Raw genomic sequence first — 5684 nt, 5'->3', positions numbered from 1 at the left:
AAAAAAAATCTCAACTATGTAAAGTAAAATTGATGAAACTTAGGGAAAAGCTGGCAAATCTACAAACAACCTCTCCTAATTACTGTTAATTTAGGTAGAAGAAATATCAGTGATGAATATAATTATGACCTAGTGAATATATACAGACCTTTATATGCATAATTAGAAAATACACATTCGGGGCTGAGGTTGTGGCTCAGTGGCAGAGCACTTGACTTGCACATGTGAGGCAAATGGGTTCAATCCTCAGCACCATATAAAAATGAATAAACAAAATAAAGATATTGCATCCATCTATAACTAAAAAATATTTTTAAAAATTAAAAAAAGAAAATACACATTCTTCTCAAATAGACACCTAACATTTGCAAAAATAATTTCTTCATCATATCATAAAACAAGATCCAAAGAACTGACAACATTGTCTGACCACATACAACATAAGTAAGGCCTAAGTCAATTACAAAAAAATAAAATGTTCTCTCTGCTTGCTGATTGCCATATCTTGAGCTGCTTTCCTCCTCCATGCCCTTCCCCATTCTGCCATAATGTTCTGCCTCACCTTTGATGCAGAAAAATGGAGTCAGCTGCTTATGGACTGAGACCTCTGAAACCATACTAAATTGTGGATAATAGTGGAATATCTTGGTGGAGACTCCACATTGAATCTATTAGAACCTGGCCCTTCAGATGAAACTCAGATTGCTACCATATATATTAAGAGAAAATCTGAAAGGACTTGATTATCTGCATTCAGAGAAGAAAATCCATCAGACATCAATATTCTGCTCTCAGCAAGGAGAGCTGAAGTTGGCTGACTTTGGAGTGGCACGCCAGCTCACAGATACCCAGAAACAGAGGACACCTTTGTGGGCATCCCCTTCTGGTTGGCGCCAAGGTCATTAAACAGCGTACAACTCGAAGGCGGACATCTGGTCACAGGTACAACAGTTAAAGAACTGGCAAAAGGGAGTCACTTCATTCTGAGCTGCAGACCATGAACATTTTATTCCTTATTCCAACTCTAGAAGGAAACTATAGCACACCCCTCAAGGAGTTTGTGGAGGGCTGTTTGAACAAGGAGGAAAGCTTTAGACCCACTGCTAAGGAGCTGCTGAAGCACAAATTTATAATGCACGATGCAAAGTAAACATCCTATTTGATGGAGCTCATTGACAAGTACAAGGGGTGGAAGGCTGAGCAGAGCCAGGCCGACTCCAGCTCTGAGGACTCCAAAGCGGAAATAGACGGCCAGACATCGGTAGGTAGTGACTCCAGAAACTAGATCTCAGAATCTTGAGAATGGAGCTCTTTAGTCAACGGGTTTGGAAAGACGCAAGACGTCTCAAGGAAGCCTTTCCCTCAGGGTTTATCAACTGATGTAATTATTATTGCAAAAATAATGTAAGATGTCCCAAGGAAGCCTTTCTCTCAGGGTTTATCAACAATTATCTCTCCTCTGCAGAGCTGAAGAAGAGCCCGCATGCGGAGGGAATCTATGGTCCCAGGAGGTGCTGCGAGGGGCCATCTACCTGGCAGAAGAGGCCTGTCCCAGGATCTCCATACCATGGTAGCCCAGCTTGTACAAACAACAGCTGCCCAGATGTTCTCTAAGTGGTGGAGGAACTTCGTCCCACTGAAATTTCTTTGGCATTTGGGGTTTTGTTTTTTTCTATTTTCTTCTTCATCCTCCTTTTGAACAGTCAAGGAGAGCCCTTTGCGACTGTGCTGGGGGTGCCATGGTGGGCCATCCCCCTGTGGTGTCCAGGGCCACTTAGCCTTCACTATGCCTCAGCCTATTAAAGTCTCTCACATGGAGTAGGGAGGACCAGCTCCTTAGAACAATTGTTTTGGGTTTTTTTAAATTTTTTTAAATTTTAACCATAGTGCACATATTCAAGGAAAATGTCTTTGAAAACAAAACCCCTGAAATGTATATTTGGGATTATGATAAGGCAACTAAAGACATGAAACCTCAGTTATCTTACTTTAAGTCAATAATTCCCTCTGGGGGATGGAGAATCACTGGTGGATCTGTGTATAAGTTTGCATATAATGTAATTTTTAAGAAACCCTTGTGGCATGCATAAGGAATCACTGGGTACAAATCAGCCAAGTTCTTCTGTAGATGATGACTATGGAGTAAATATTTGACAGGCAATAAAAAAATGAATAAAATGTTTTGTAACATTTGTTTTAAAAACAGTTTATTAATTCCTCAAAAAGTTAAAGTAACCACATGATCCAGTAATTCTCTTTGTAGGTATATACCAAAAATTTGAAAACTTATGTCTTCACAAAAACTTACACTTAGCTCAGTTTCCGTAGCGTAGTGGTTATCATGTTTGCCTAACACAAAAACTTACACTGTATTATTCATTTAAAAGAGAATAAATGGAAACAATCTGAATGTTCATTAACAGATGGATTTTTTTAAAATAGGTTATATCTGGCTGGGCATTTTCGTGCATGCCAGTTATCCCAGCTACTAGAGAAGCTGAGGCAGGAAGATTGCAAGTTCAAGGGCAGCCTGAACAACTTAGAAAGACCCTTTCTCAAAATAAAATTTTAAAATGAACTTGGATGGAGCTTTAAGGTAGAGCACTTGCTTAGAATACACAAGGCCCTGATTCAATCCACAGTACTGTGGGGGAAGTGTGTATCTGTACAAGTGAGTATTATTCTATCATGAAAAGTAACAAAGTGGGGCTGGGGTTGTGGCTCAGCGATAGAGTACTTGCCTCCCACATGTGAGGCACTGGGTTTGATCCTCAGCACCACATAAAAATAAATTAATAAACAAATAAAGGTATTAAAAAATAAAAGTAACAAAGTACGATGCTTTAGCACAAATAAATTTTGGAAACATTGTGCTGAAGAAAAGAAGACATATCACATTGCATGATTCATTTATAGGAAATATCCAGATAATCTATAGAGATAGAAAGCATGTTATTGATTGCCAGGCAATGGGGGCAGGGAGGGGAGTTAGAGAGTTACTACTAATGGGTATGGGGTTTCTTTTGGGAGTGTGGAAATTTTTCTCTAACTAGGGGCAATGGTTGTAAACTATGAATCTCATAAAATCACTGAGAATAATGCAAGTGAAACCACTCTTCTTTTCATCTTTGGCACCCAGACCCTTGTAATCTTCCTACTATAGAGGAGTACCACAAAAATTCTAAGTATACATGTGTCCTGAGGTATGACACTGGATCCTTGTAAAGTATGGCCTTTTTACCAGGCAATTCTAACACTCTATCAAACCAGCAGCTTCTAGGCTATAACATGTGATGGTTCAGTAGATACATGGTTATGAGTCCACTGACTGAGCCTCCAACTATGTGATATTATATGTGATCACACAGTACCTGATCAAGCAGGGTGAGCCCCCAGATAGTGGTGCCATAGAAAAGGCAAGTCAGAGTCACTCTGAATGAATCCCTAGTTCCTCCAATGTGGGAAGATTCCAGTATAAACCCCCACATTTATTTATTGCCATCCCACTGCCTCTGATTGGGTTACATACCCATCTGAAGCTATTCATTATGGCCCAGAAACTAGTTTAAGTCAATTATGCCCTACACAAATCACAATGATAAGCAGAATGGACAGAGATCACATCCAAAGAATTTAGAGAGCTATTAAGAAAAGGAAATATTGATGTTAGGTAGCCAAATTATAAATACAAAGGAAATTTCTGTTCTATTCTCATCTATTCTATTCTGACTTATTTCATTCTATTTTTTCAGGTTTCTTCTCCAAAAAGGTTTTTTTTTCTGTTTTGAGAGGAATAATGTAGAGCTGGAATGGCACTTATGTAGTAACACATATTGACCCAAATGGCTGCCTGTATAAAGATTATAGCCATGAAGAGGAAAAAATTTACCAACTTTAATGGGAAATCCCCTCATCTTATATTCAAATCAACAAATATGCTGATCATAGATATGAACTAAATGCTATAGGGAATATAAGCATGTAAAATACAATCCTGCTCCCCACCCCCCAAAAAAAGACTTAAAATCCAAAGGAGATCATTTGGAATTTCAGACAAGAATTTTCTTCAATTTCATGAAAAACGAAGTTTCTGCTCTACTGTCTTAAAATTTAATATATTTTCAAAGATCCTAGGTGTTGGCATTGTATTCTTCTCTGAACTTGAATATTAGATAGCTCATGGCTAATGTTACATATTAGTTTGTTGCTAATTAAAATTAACAAGCATGTTTGTAGTTCAAAGACAGAGCAATGCCTAGCATGCATGAAACCCTAGGATTGATCCTCAGTACTACAAAGAAAGAGGAGGAGAAGAGAAGGAGGAAAATGAAGAAGAAGGAAAAATTAACAAGTGTATTTAGCAGGAAACAGAGGGATAGGGGAAGGAGTTCTTCAGGAATAAAGAGTATAATAAAAGGTGGGGTTAGTCCAACTTTCCAGATGAATGAAGACTTGAGACTTGAAATAGGTGAGGGAAAAGAATTGATCAACTGTAGGCTAGGGTTTTCCTAACCCTCCTCTGAGCCACTCACACCTGGAATCTCTTATTTCTAACCTCTACACCACATGCAGGAGGTCAGGTCATAATTAATAGCATGCTTTAACTGGATTCCAGTGGTTTTTAAATCATTTACTAAAAAAATACTATGTGGTCTTCTAACCTATTTGGCAAACTGAGCTGGCTTAAATATAGCAAAATGGTTTTTGTTGGCCAATTTTAAAGTGAACAAAAAAAAAAATACTCCAAGTATAGATATCAAGAAGTCAGGGTCAGAGAATGAGTAGTTGCCAAAGCTGAGTAATTTATACAAGTATTTGAGTCCCTCATAGTTCTTATTGGCTGAGGCCTAGAACTTCAGAGCCCACACCTGGCAGAGCATCCATGGTTTAAGACCATGCAAATGGAAACCAAGATACCTGTTTAAAGCCCAAAATGCAGGTGTACTCCTTTGTCTAAGAAGAAAACACCAGAAATTATATTTTTGATTTTGGTTTGAGGCTTTGGTTTAATGCTGCTGCTGCTGCTGCTGTTGTTGTTGTTGAGACAGGATCTCATTTTACTACTGAGTTTGCTCTCAAATTCATGGGCTCAAGTGATTCTCCAGCCTCAGCCTTCCAACTAGCTTCTTCAGCTGTACACCCCACGCCTGGCAAGAACCAGAAATTTCAAACCACTGTCTAGAGAAATAGTAAAGAAACTTGCTATATACTAAAGGATAAGAGAGAAAAAGGATTTACTCTTGAGAAATCAGAATCCAAAGCTACACTATACATGTTAATATAACCCAGATAAATTTATATATCAAGCATTAACATGAAAATCAGTTTGGAATCAATGAAACCCATAGGTCTCTGGTCTGGCAGAGGCAAATGCAAAGTAAAGATGAATTCTTGATCAAGAATTATAAATCACACAAAGACACAATTCCAAGAGGGATATTCATCAAACATAATAAACTAAGGGATTAACACATTCTCCAATATGAAAAATAGTTTATTCTGAAAGAGGTTTATAAATATGTTAACATCCTCAAGGAGATAAATAAAGGAGTAGAAATTATAAAACAAGAACAGGGCGATCTCAGAAAACAAAAGAAAGATAATTAGACGGAAATAGAGTAAATTAACAGGTGGGATTTTTTTTTTAAACACCATAGTGCATCACATAGAAATAAATGAATGGA

General features: G+C 37.9%; 1 pseudogene; it reads left to right on the top strand.

Moving 5' to 3' along the window:
* Positions 1 to 623: 623 nt before the first annotated feature.
* On the top strand, positions 624 to 1640 carry LOC101967969 (serine/threonine-protein kinase 24-like; annotated as a pseudogene).
* The last annotated feature ends 4044 nt before the right edge of the window (positions 1641 to 5684 follow it).

This window comes from Ictidomys tridecemlineatus, chromosome 1, assembly GCF_052094955.1.
Source record: "Ictidomys tridecemlineatus isolate mIctTri1 chromosome 1, mIctTri1.hap1, whole genome shotgun sequence".
In the NCBI taxonomy this organism is placed as follows: Eukaryota; Metazoa; Chordata; class Mammalia; order Rodentia; family Sciuridae; genus Ictidomys; species Ictidomys tridecemlineatus.
The sequence above is the reverse complement of the archived record's forward strand: the minus strand, read 5'-3'. Positions and strand labels throughout refer to the sequence as shown.